This window comes from Triticum dicoccoides, chromosome 4B, assembly GCF_002162155.2.
Source record: "Triticum dicoccoides isolate Atlit2015 ecotype Zavitan chromosome 4B, WEW_v2.0, whole genome shotgun sequence".
In the NCBI taxonomy this organism is placed as follows: Eukaryota; Viridiplantae; Streptophyta; class Magnoliopsida; order Poales; family Poaceae; genus Triticum; species Triticum dicoccoides.
In genome coordinates this window covers 82,832,886-82,846,221 of record NC_041387.1, presented here as the reverse complement: position 1 = coordinate 82,846,221, position 13,336 = coordinate 82,832,886, and the positions used below count along the sequence as shown (strand labels likewise).

Sequence of the window (13,336 nt, the reverse complement as noted above, 5' to 3'; positions counted from 1 at the left end):
TTATCGAGAAAGAAAAAAAATTAATCCAGCAAAGTGACGTAGAACCAGCCTGATCTTGATAGCGTGAGAGAGAAAAAAAAGAGATCGAGACTCGACCACGGGCGGACCCGAAGGAACAGCTGGCGTCGAGCCCAAACCTCGCTGCCTCGGTCGGTCTGTAGGCTGTACACCGTAGACGTAGAAAATACGCTACCTATACGTAGCGAACACGCTATCATCTACGTACCGTAGTCGGACCCGATACACCGTATAATACAGGTCGTCGACGCCCTAATTTGGCAAAAGCTTTTCCCCGCAATCGATCGCAAGAGTTTTCGCGCGAACAAGAAACCTCCAGCTCCCCGCTCCGCTCGAATCGCCATGGCGCATCACCGGCGCCGCAGCTGCCTGCGCCGTGCCCTCACCATCGCCGGCGGTGTGTCAGCCGGCCTCCTCCTGCTCGCCGGCGGCCATACCTACGCCCACGGCCAGCTCTTCTCGCCGGGCTTGCTGCCCCTCGGCCTCGGCGCCGACCGCTCGCCGCCTTCGCCCCGCCGCCCTTCGCCCTCTCGCCGCTGCCGCCCTACCTCCTCTCAGATTCGGAGGCCGACGCTGAGCCCCCGCAGCCGGAAGCCAACCTCCCGCGGCGCCTTCTGCCCCTCCACCGCTCGCCGCCGCCCTTCGCTCCCGCTCCCTCGCCGCTGCCGCCCTACCTCCTCTCAGATTCAGAGGCCGACGCTGAGCCCCCGCAGCCGGAAACCAACCTCCCGCGGCGCCTTCGGCCCCTCTATCGCTCGCCGCCGCCCTCGCCCTTCCTGGGCTTGGACTAGGCCGATCGCTCACACGGCGACGCGGATGCTGTCTTGCTCCCGGACCGGGAGGTTCTTGTCCTGACTGACGCTGAGCCTGGCGCCAAGGCGACGTGCGCCTTCCAGGGTGGAGCGTCGTCCCCGGGGAGCGCGCTCGGGAGGCTGCCGGGGTCGGGCCGCCACGCCTACGTGTGCCCAGTGCCCGAGCCTGCCCAGAGCCTCCAGCCGCTCCAAGCGCCCGTGCTGCTCCCCACCTCGGCTTCCTCTGCCGATTGCCCTGGCCGCGCATTGCTGAATTGGAGCGGCCGGATCGCGTTCAGCTCTACAACTCTCGACAGTGGCAATGTTCTTGTCTTTGCAAAGGGCGTCAACCATGTTGCTGGCGGTGTCCAATGCCTGTATCGCTACTGCGGCGAGACCCATGCCGTGGTGGCCTCCTTCCCGGCCATCACGTCCGTACAGCAGGTTACCCGGTGCCCTGCTCCACCGATACATCTGAACTCTAGGAACACAGAGTTCCGTGTCACCGTGGCAGCCACAGGCGAGGATCCAATCCCCACACTCGTGACTTATCGTCCCCGGCAGAGTGAAAGTAGCTTGCTGGCGGCACCGGAAAAGAACCTGATTTGTGCATGCACTATGATTCACAACGTCTCAAAGTTTCTTCGCGAGTGGGTGCTGTATCATGCGGCTGTCGGGGTGGACCACTTCATCCTGTATGACAATGGAGGGTTTTTACGGTACCCTATACTGCTACTAGGGAGGGAGCAGTATATGTGTGATCCCACCGTTGATCACAAAGGGAATTGCTCTGGTGGGCCAATACTTCTGAACGACCAGGACACAAGCAGGTTGAGTCATGCCTGGGTGAGCATTCTAGCACACGACGTGGTTGTCGACCTCACAGCAAAGGCAGATAAGCAGCTCCACGTCCTGCGAGATGCGGCTGAAGTAGAGGTTCGGGCACGCTCCGGCACTCACCTAGACGCAGCTCTTCGGGCGTCAGAAGACTGGCACATCTTGCACATCCTGGCCTCGTCGTCCACGGCGGCGAGCTCGTCCGCGGCGCAGGATGGTTTGGCATGCGCTGATTGTGCCTCGTGCATGGCGGCAAGCGTGATGCTAGGGTGAGGATGGGGCGCACGGTGACGGGCCATAACGTCATAACTGCACAAGCATCAATCTACGATCACGACAGATTAAGGGGAAGTGGCCCGGCCGGTAGGCGCACGGTTGAAGGGAGACGACCGTCCGGGGACGTCTCCCGGAGATGCAGAGTCGCCGAATAATGAACTGCAAGCGCATATACTGGTGGCCGAGAGACACGCAGTACTAGCGATACTGCTGATCCGTTTTCACCGGTACAGATATCTAACAACCCTTGGATCTTTGCCATTGGACGGCCTGTATTCAATACAGGGTACCATAGAAGAGCTCATGACAATGGAGGTAAGGATGACTTGGCAGATCAAGTGGAGGTCAGCCGGAATTAGCATCTCGACCGTGCCTTGGCCGTGGATCAAAATGCAGGAAGCCGGCTTCTCACATTGTGCTGCAACGCACCAGAGCTCTTGCGAGTGGATGGCCTTTATTGATGTCGACGAGTTCGTTTTTTCGCCCAACTGGGAACGATCTGAGAAACCGTCAAAATCGATGCTTGAAGCCATTGTTCAGGTTGATCCAGATGTGGGGCAAGTATATCTGCTGTGCTTTGATTTTGGCCCCTCTGGCCAAACATCACACCCACAGGAGGGTGTCATCCAAGGATACACATGCCGTCTGAAGCAGATTCTGCGTCACAAATCGCTGGTTCTTCTTGATGCCGTGGACCATTCTTTGGAGAATGCGATTCACCATTTCACACTCAAGGCTGGTTTCAAGAGCATATGGAACATGCAGGCACGTGTGAACCATTATAAATACCAGGCATGGAGTGAGTTCAAGCATAAGTTCAAACGACGAGTGTCCGCCTACGTGGCTGACTGGAGAGATCCAATCAACCTTCAGTCTACTGACCGGGCCCCCGGCTTTGGAACTGATGGAGTCGAACCGGTTGGTTGGGCGCAAAGGTATTGCGACATCAAGGATAACCTGCTGCAGCAATTGACCGCAAGGTGGTTCGGTAGTGGATTGGGAAGTCAGGGGCCTCAGGATACTTAGGCTTGGCAGTATCTGTAACCTGCGATTGTCTAGAAGGATCCAGAGGCATTAGAGATGGAACTGTAATCTAGTTTAAACTTGTCTCCTTGCCTCCCAAGATCAATCTAGATACCAATCTGTACATCGCTTGCCACGTTCGGCACCTATAAATAAACATCACGCGGCCTCCAATGGAGGTAGAGACGCTTCCACAATTCTCACATGGTATCACGAGTCATCTTCCTCTTTTAGCAATTCATCTAGATTGATCTGATCATGGCGAGCTCTTCCTCCAGCTGTTTCGCTTCATTGACACCGCCACCGCCGTCTCTGAGGAATTCCTGTCCTGCACTGACAAGGATGGGAAGCAGCACTGACAAATCATTTCATAAGGTTCACATGATGGCAATTTAAGTTTGCTGAAGGTATTTTTTTGCTCTTCGGCTCTTCTCTTAAAATACTTGGCCGGATGCTGTTGATGGTTAATATATCAATAACTTTAACTCTTCGAGAACTATAATCGTCTATGCAGAGGCCGGGGGTAATCCTCCTTTTCCAAAAAGAATTCTAGGTTGTCTTGATCTAGAGCTTCTATCGCCTCTTCAACAATGTATTGGCATAAACTCTTAACTTTTACCTGAAGCTGCCCGTCAGATATCTATTCCTAATAGTACATATACCTGACATTATCTGTCATGCCTACTGCATACTGTTTGGTACGCTGTCCACTTATCCAGGATTCCATGGTCTGCAGTAATAGTGGATTTGTATTATTGGAATTATTATCTAAGTGTTATTTTTCAGGTTTGGTATCACTTCTGCTCCAGGTAGTAGATCTTTGAGCAGGATACCATGTACAAAAGGTAATAACTGAGGATTCATTGTAACACCCCAAAAATTTAACCCTGAATTTTTTTGAATAAAATTTGGCCAGGAAATTAAATTTTTGCTTTCTGGATTTTTATTTTGATTTCAGAAACCCTTTTTCTTTAATGATGTAAAATTTTTACCTCAAGAGAAAACTTTCCAAAAATATTATTGGACTTATATGCTCTCTCAATAAAACAATTCTTTTATCAGTAAATTTATTTGCATAATTGTTTTCCTGAGCTTTATTCTTTTAAAATGATTTTTCATAAGTTTTAGGGCCTCTTTTGCACTTCAACCCTTTGACAAATGCATTTAAAATTTTCACCAAAATTTGGGGATGTCATGTGATGTTTCTAAGTCACTCTGGTGCAAAAATATCTTTTATTCATTTGAGTTTTTAAGCTCCAACCCTAGTTTTCAAAACTGGTCCAGTTGGTGAGATTTCACTACAACCTATTTAAATATTTCTTTAAAAATTTCATGAAAATTTGGAGATGTCAGTAGATGCATATAATTCATTTTTATGCAAAAACCCATGACTGTTCTTTGTAAAATTTGAGCAAATCATCCTCTTTTGCTCTCTGGTCCAGTTGGGTGTTTTGTACTACAACTCCATTTTCTTTTTCTCCATTACCCATGATCTTTCTCATGCTTGTAGACCACCCTACAAAACCCTTAAGTCCAGGAGAGTGGCCCCATGGGAGTATTTTTGGTCCATGAAACCATATCATTTTCTTTCTGACCAGGTTTGGTTTTCTCAAACATTTGCACTAGCAAGTTTCTGTTTTTGCCAAACTAACCTTGCCACCCTCTTTACTTTCTAAAGAGACTAGGATCTGGAGATTTTGGCCACTCCAAGAACTGCCTAGATGCCTCTAACTTTTTGTCAAACACCTTGTGTGCATAGCCAGTATTGGCATGATTCTTAGTTGGCATTATAAGCTTGATCCCCTGACCTAACCCCCATGTCCATTAGCCTTCTTGCAGACTCTAAACTAGTCATGTTGGTTGCCAGCCTCGTTCGAGCGCTCTAGCCTGCCCTGGCATTTCGCCGAACACCTGGTGCGCGTGCTCTGGGCTAAAGAGACTAGGATCTGGAGATTTTGGCCACTCCAAGAACTGCCTAGATGCCTCTAACTTTTTGTCAAACACCTTGTGTGCATAGCCAGTATTGGCATGATTCTTAGTTGGCATTATAAGCTTGATCCCCTGACCTAACCCCCATGTCCATTAGCCTTCTTGCAGACTCTAAACTAGTCCTGTTGGTTGCCAGCCTCGTTCGAGCGCTCTAGCCCGCCCTGGCATTGCGTCGAACACCTGGTGCGGTGCTCTGGGCGCGCCCAGAGCGCACATTTTGCACGCGCGTGCACCGAGTCGCCGCGTCTCACTGCCGCCTCCCCCGTGCTCGTTCTGGCCTCTACCCTCTCGCAGCCAGCACGGCCGCCTCCTCCTTCGCCGCAGAGCCACCCCTGGAGCCGCACAGCGCCGCCGTCAGGTCGGCCACGGCGGCTAGCGGCCGGCCACAGTGGGCTCCTGCCCCGGACGGCGCCACCCGAGCCACACCAGCGCGCCAGCTCGCTCATGGAACAGCCCGAGCTCATCCACGAGCTCGTCCGCTAGCGCCTGTCGCCGCCACGTCGCCCTGCCGCTGCAGAAGTGGTCGGCCGGCAATCTTATCCCCTGCAGCGGCGGAACCGACCTCGTTGTGCTATAAAAGGAGACCCCCGGGCGCGTCTGAGCACTCAGGCAGCCTCGTACCACCCCTCTAGCGCGCCCCACGACCAGCAAGCAACGGCGGGAGGCCTCCTTCCTCGCCTCCGACCGATTCGGCCGCCGCCGCCCTCCGGTCCCAACCGTCCTGAACAGAGCCTCCCCCACCCTTCCAGCACCACCGCCCGACTCCTCTTCGTCTTGCGGAGCCGCCCAGACCCCCAGCTACGACGGAGCACCACCGCAGCCCAGAACCCCAAATTCATCTCGAAGCTGCCGTCCGCCGCGGAGCTCACCGCCGGCGACTTCCTTCGCCCCCACCACCCTAGCTACCACCGGGAGGACCGCCCCGAACTGGCGGATCCATCCCTGCCCTCCGGAGCCCGCGAGGAGCCGCCAATCGCCGGCGACGATCGCCGGAGCCCCGCCCCTGTTCGGCCAGAGGAGGAAGGAGGCGGGGCGACCGGTCAAACCTGACCAGTGGGCCTCCTTGGACCCAATGTCAGCGACCCCAAGCCGGTCCACGCTGGCTAAGTGGAGGCGTAAACGCGAAGTACGTGTTCGACGTGTACAGATATTCGAAACGTTTTTCTTTTTTTCTGTTTTATTTTAAAAACAGAGTTTGACCAAAACTTTGACTGGCTATATCTTTTAAAATAAAACTCCAAATAAGTGGATTCTTTTTCCTACCTCTCACAAATTTAGTCTAGTTTATTTTAAGATTTATTTGAAAAAATTTCAGACAACCTTTTTGCACTGTTTTGAAACTATGTGTTAATTTGAATAATTTCAAAATTAGGTTTTTGAAGAAGAAGGCATATTTCAAAAATGCACCCCCACTTGCATATTCTTGAAGGCAAGCATTCTGAACCTTGGCATAATATTATGTGTGTTATTCGACACGATTATAACACCACCTTAATACGTAGAACTCGTTATTTTATGTGGTGATACGATCATTTGCATGAATGCATATTGGAGATCTCCTTGCTGTTGGAAATGGTTATGCTTGTGACAGTAATCATCCTCGTATGCTTTTCGTGCCTGCCAGAAGGAAGCCGGGAAAGTCTCTGTCTTGGGTAGACCTGAGCTTGTCCCTAGTTCCTCGACGAGACGAGTGTGTCCGGCATGGCATGATGGGGTATGATGAGTGGTGATTCTGTCTGTTGGATGAAATATATTCGTTATGCCAATCATGCAGGGAATACTTAAACCTCCTGAGTCGACCATAGATCGAGTCTTGTTCCAGTAACCCCCATACTTGTTTCGTACTACCACTTGTCCCTACAGCAGGTAGGGTACGGTTCAGTAAGTTGTCAACCCCTTTCTAGCACACACCGTATAGAGAGGCCATGGTGGAAGATACCGGTTGTAGCCGGTAGGCAGGCCACCTGGTCCGGGGGCATGGGTGTTTCCAGTTGGGACCGAGAGGGGAGGCCACCCCTTAGAGCGCGTGATATAAATTTGATCCCATGCTATTCGAGGTTGTAGCCTCCCCACTTAGAGTTTTGCTTGACAGGTGTCGTGGGTGATTCCAGACACCGGTAAGTTAAGCTGGTGTGTGCAAGTCAGATGTGTTTTCAATTAAAAGACCGTAGACGGAATTAGTCCCGATGGACTGAAGGAATCCGTTACTCGTGGGTAAAGAGTACACCCTCTGCAGAGATTAAACATCTATTCGAATAGCCGTGTCCATGGTTAAGGACTACAGTCTGGGATGGGTCAAGTGTCGGTCTTAGTGTCGGTCTTCGGAGGAGAACTTGCTAAACCAGAACATTGATTATGACCTATGACATATGATTATTATTTTTATTATTATTATGGACTAACCGGTTATGCTATTTTATTATTTGAATTATTGAGTATCCCTGGGACGGTCCTACCTCCTGGATATTCGCTGCACTTATCCTCTTATAAGCCCTTTATGTGGTGTCGCTTAGACGCCCGACTGTGGCATGCTTGTTATTTAATTCACTTATAAGCCCTTTATGTGGTGTCGCTCAGACGCCCGACTGTGGCAATGCTTTAAATTATTATCCTTTCGAGGTGTCGCTTCAGACACCCGATCGGTGCATTCTATTCTTACTCTAGTATCGTTATGATTAATCCTGTCTGTGTGCATCATAGGTTTTATTTACATCGAGACTACAGAATAATCCTGAACATGATTTTCATCTGACATATTATACCTGTGTTCATAATGTTTGCGAGTACATTCAAAGTACTCACTGGCTTGTCCCTGGCTATTGTCTTGGCCAGATTTCTTGCACAGAGAGGAGCGTTGTGATAACAGCCTCGGAGTCTACGCATTGATGATAGCAGCCTCGCGAAGATAGGAATTATCCTGGTCGGCTGTCCCTGTGAGAAATGGAGCCCCCATAGACGCTGATGTACCACAAACCGCTTCCGCCATCAACCACTAGCAACCTCATGTTGTACTCATAGGCCAGAATGGTCTTGTACTACATATTATGTATTTTTTGCTTGGAGTTACTGTATCAAGTTAGTGCCTCATCAGCTAACAGTAATCCTGGGGCTGGTGAGCACAACGGCCATTTTCTGGGAAATTAATACCCGGAAAACCGGTCGTGACATTCATGGGCCATGTAAAATTTCATCATGATATTTTCAGGCATTAGTTACTTGAGTGTCAGACATTTTCTGTGTTCTTGTTTTGTCCTTTTTGTTCAGAATTAATGATTTATCAAGTGCTGCACATTGCATGCACGCCGCAAAAAAAAGCTTCATCTGATTTTGCTAAATGTTCTTTCTTACTGAACTAGCTTCAGGATGGATGGCAGGTTTGCTAACAATTTGATCTTTTTTGCTCATTGCAGGTTGGTACTAATTTCTTGAAAAAAATTGTGCTTTTTACAGCACCATCCTGTTGAGCCATGATATTTGAACCAATGAATTCAGATAACATCTACCATGTTTACGGATCACTACATGTTCCATTGTAAGTGGAACAATGTGAGATCCCTTTTTCAGTAACCATCTGAACACACGTTTCATGCTTTTCTGAATTATTCAGTGCCACTCATTGCATGTTCGCTGCAAGCTTCTAAAAAAACTTTATATTTTTGTTGCTAAATGTTCTCTCTTACTAAACTAGCTTCAGGACGAACAGCAGGTTTGCTAACCATTTGATCTCTTTTGTCCATTGCAGGTTTGCTACTTAATTCTCAAAAAAAATCATGCTTTTGCATCACTATCCTGTGGAACCACGAGGCCTGATCCAATGATTTCAGAGAACATTTACTATATTTATGGATCACTACATGTTCTGCTGGAACAAGGTGAGATTCTTTTTCAGTAACCATTATTTGAACACGCATCATGCTTTTCCAATATAACTGAACATCTGAAGCAGCCATGGTGTATATATTTTAAAATTGCAAGTCAGCACCTCCCCGTTTGATTGCTATGGACGTCCTTATAAGAATTACAAGGGATTTTCTTAAATACTCCAAAGGAAAGACTGAATCTCTTGAAATATAACTTTATATTTATTGATTAGCGAATGTGGTAATATGTATAGAATTAGTTCCGTTCTAAGACCCTCATATCGTCACATTTTCTTTTTGAAAGGATCAGTCATGGCTGATGTTTCATTGAAATTAAGCAGAGAGCAGTGATAAAGGTGACAAAGGTGGGGATCGGTAGATCAAGGACAGAAAAAAGAAGAAGGAAAAGGAAGAACTAAGTGCCCTAGGCACACTCCTCTAGCCTACTCTCACGGCGGGTCCCCGAAGGGGCTCTGCAAGCTTCTACCACCACATTGCTGCCAAAGGCTGAGATTACGCCGGATAGCATTCAGCACGTCACTCACGCTCGCCTCTATAGCCCTGAAGATGCAGTGGTTGCGCTCCTGCCAAATCTCCCAAAGAGCTAACATCACCAAGGATTTTATCCCTTTTCTGTTGTCAGGCTGCGTGACAGCAGCCATGGCCGCCACCCTCTCCAGCGAGCTGGCGCCTTGAGTCCGAGTTGATAGAAGCATCTACTGGGAACCAAGTGTTTTTTTGTGTGGATGTACTGGGAATCAAGTGTTACCTGCAGGAGGTAGGTCTGGTAAGGCCACATGGATGTGGTCACTGAAGCAACTACATTGTTACTCCAGGGTCTGCTAAGGTTCTATTTTAATCATACGATGAGCAAGGGGTCCGCAACATACTCACATAGTTACAAATCTGAAGCACCGTTTAGTTTGTTGGCTAGCAGTATGAATCAGAACTGGGTACTTTTATCTGTTGCGAATAATTTAAATATATTTTTAGTGATCTTGTGTGCATTTATAAAAATCTGAAGGTGGTCATGATTAGGCTGACCAGTAGGCTTTTCTTCTGTGTGAACAGAAGAAGGAAGATGGTACCTAACAGAACCAAAGTAATCGATTCTTTATGTACATTTGTAGAAATAAAACAGAATAGATATAAGACGTTTTGCAGTTTAATAAATTGAACTGCAAAAACGTCTTATATTCTGGTTACAGAGGTAGTAGTTCTGACATCATTTTGGAAATAGCATCCAGTTACTTCCCTTTTTCTTACCATGTGCTTGCAGAGTAGTGCTGATATCATTTTGTAAATAGCATTCAGGTAGTCATGCCGAGTTTTCTATGATCCAAATAAGAGGACACTTGCCTTTGTTTTAACATACAGATTAAATGTTCATAAGTATACTATTCTGATTGGTTAGTCAATGTATAGATAATAGTTTGGTGCATGCCGCTCTTATTTGCTTATCCTTTCTTAAGGATCACTTCTAAGAGCAACTCCAACGCGCCGACCAAAACAGACGCATGCTTTGTCCGCTTTTCGTCCGTTTGGGTCGGCCGCCCGCTCGGCGTCCGCGCCCGTTTTACGTGCGCGACCCTTTTCATATCCGCCCATAAATTTTAAAAGGGCCGCGGCCATAGATCATGCCAGCGGCCATGCCATCGCCCGGAGTTCATGCCGGCGCCATGCCAGCGGCCGACATACAATGCCAGCCTCCAAAAAAGCCACAGTTCATGTTGGCGCACTTGCCAGCGGCCGGCACACGTGCCAGCACAGAAAAAAGGGGCGGGAGTTCGACCACGCCATCTTGATCGTGGTCATACCAGCACACTTGCCGGCATATAAAAAAAGGATGACGCTCTCCGCCATAGATCACCCGTCGTCGAACTTGAGCATGTCGGCTTGCATCTTCACCAACCATGGCCTCTTCCTCGGCGACACGGTGTTCAAGTCCACCTTCATGATCTCCACCCCCGTCATCATGCTAGCGAGTGCCACTTCTTTTGCCTTGGTCTTGGCATTGGTGGCCTCGATCTCAAACATCTTGGCTTGCTTCTCCGCCTCCATCTCAAGCATCTTGGCTTGCTTCTCCGCATCGAGCTCAAGCATCCTCCTTTTGATCTCCATGAAGGCGTTCATTTGCTATTCCTTGTCTTGCCGGTGCTTCTCCTCCCTTGTGTCCTTCTTGCTCATCATGCCCTCCAAAGTGGCATGCAAGGCAATCGACGCCGCATCGCGCTTGTCCTCCTTGGAGTTGGTCTTCCCCCGCGGCCGTGGCTTCTCGCCCTCCCCATGCTCCTCGACGGCTTCCTCCCCCCCACGCGCCTTGGTGGCGGCATATTGTGCCTTGAACTTCTCCTCCCCATTGATGACCATCCAACAATGGGAGAGGTTGAAGGACTTGCCGCCATGTTGGGCCTTGAATGCCTCCAAAGCTTGGAATGCCTACAAATGAACAACATGCAAGCATAACGAAAACGGATACGAAGAGGGGCGCATGGATACCATATCTTTCATGTCGATGCCGCTCATGGGGCGTGCCTGGATGCTCTCAAGGGTGGCACAAAACTTTTTGCACTCTTGTTGTATCACCCTCCATCGCTTCGAGAGAGACACCCACCCACGCTTGCTCTCCATTTCGTACGACGCAAACTTCTTGCGTTCATGGTGCTCACGATGAACACGAAGCCAGAAGGTTGATGCCTTTTGCTCGGCGCCGACCTTGGGGTCTTGCCCAATGTCCCTCCAACACTCACAAAGGAGTTTGTCCTCTGACGGCATGTATGCCTTCGTCCGCCTGCTTTTGCACTCCTTGTTTGCGCCGACTTGGTTGGCGAACTCGTCCTCGAACAAAGGCTCCCCTTTGATATCCACTTCATCCTCTTCCTCAAGGCCATAATCCTCCGGGAATTCGTGGTCGAGCGGGAAGGTGTTGCCCATGCCGACCTAGTCTTGCATGAAGGTGTCGTCCATGCCAGCTTGATCATAGGTGGCGGGCATGAAGGGCGCTCGGCCGTCTTGGCTTTGGGTCTCCTCGGGATCGAAGGCAGCCGCGCCGGCACCGCCGACGGAGGCAGCAGCCCCCGCACCGGTTTTGAAGATGATGTTCTCGATGATGAAACGGTTGGCCGTTTCGTCGTCACCGGCGGTGGACATTCTGTCGAACAGGTTGCGGGCGCCGGGAAGCATGTCGGCTGGTATCTCCCGCGGGCGTTTCCCCGCCCCTCTGGAGGATGATCCACCGACCACCGGCGTGGCGTTGAGGTCGATGGCCATGGGCGCGGGCACGGGCACAGGCGCGGACGGCGCCACCACGCTCACCTCCGGCGAGCATTCCACGGAGAAGCGGGAGGCTTGCAATAGACATGGAAGCCGGGAATCAGTTGCGTGGCAGACACGCGCGGTGACTCTGGCAGCACCATCTGAGGAAATGCCGACGAGCCCGTGCTGGCCAGGGTCTAACCCTAGGTAGAGCAGGGCCTCCCTCGTTGCTGCAGCGACTCGGGCATTGGTTTCCTCCTGCTGTGCGGCGGCGGAGAGGGCGGCGACGGCCGCTGCTTCGAGCTTTGCGTTCTGCATGTGCCTCCAGCCCTTCCTCTTGGCCGACTGCATGGCCCGCTCCTCGGGCATCAACTGCTTCTTCTGGGGCGGCGTCGCGGTCCTGCGGGGCGCGCGGGGCTTGCCTTTGGCAGAGGTGACAGAGGGGAGGCCGGCGGCGGCATCGAGGGTCGGCACATCGTCCATGGCAAGCGGCCGGGAGCGCAAGCTGGCGGGAGTGTTTTGGAAAATGGAGGGAAATGGTGGTCGCTGTGCCACCAACTGGCGGGCCAGGGGGAGGATTAGGCGCGCGTCCGCTTCGTGTCCACGTCGACGCAAATGAGGCCCAAATTTGGGCTAGGAATGAGTCACCCGGCGGACGAAAAGCGGACGCGCGTCTGTTTGGGTTGATGCGTTGGGCCGACTTTTGTGTCCATTTTGACCCAAACGGACACGCGCGGACGAAATGGGTCGGCACGTTGGAGTTGCTCTAAGTATCTAAGGAAATGCCTTTCCTTCTCAAGCTTATCAACTGCACATCTCCTGGTCCTGACGTCTGATATGCCGCAGTTAAGTTATTTGTTATCCTGTTCTATAACAATGTAAGGCTTGGGAACTGAACTGGAAATTATAGCCTTAGTGCATTGATCTTGCCTTTGTTCCTGGGAGCTGAAGTGGAAATTATATCCTTAATGCATTGATCTTACCTTTATTTGATTGAATTTGTAAATTTTGAATTTGTTCGACATGAAAACACCTTTCTTTTGTGTGTTCAGATATGCAAGGGTCGCAACTCTAAAAAAGATTTCTGTTGTTGGAGAAGGAATTAATCCATCACAGTGCTCCTTAAGAGGGCACAAGCTGCTGCTATGGTTCCTGAAACGACATCATTCTCTGCAATCCAGTACATGGGAACCTGCTCAGGATGTGCCAGGTACTCTTGGATAAACTTTGCTGAGTTTGGCGGGAAGAATCTCTGTATAAGGTTAAGAGAGATATAATACTTTGTCA

At 50.2% G+C, this 13,336-nt stretch overlaps 1 pseudogene; it reads left to right on the top strand.

Annotated features, from left to right (window-relative positions):
* Window positions 1-360: 360 nt before the first annotated feature.
* Window positions 361-2,948, top strand: LOC119292537 (annotated as a pseudogene).
* Window positions 2,949-13,336: the final 10,388 nt, after the last annotated feature.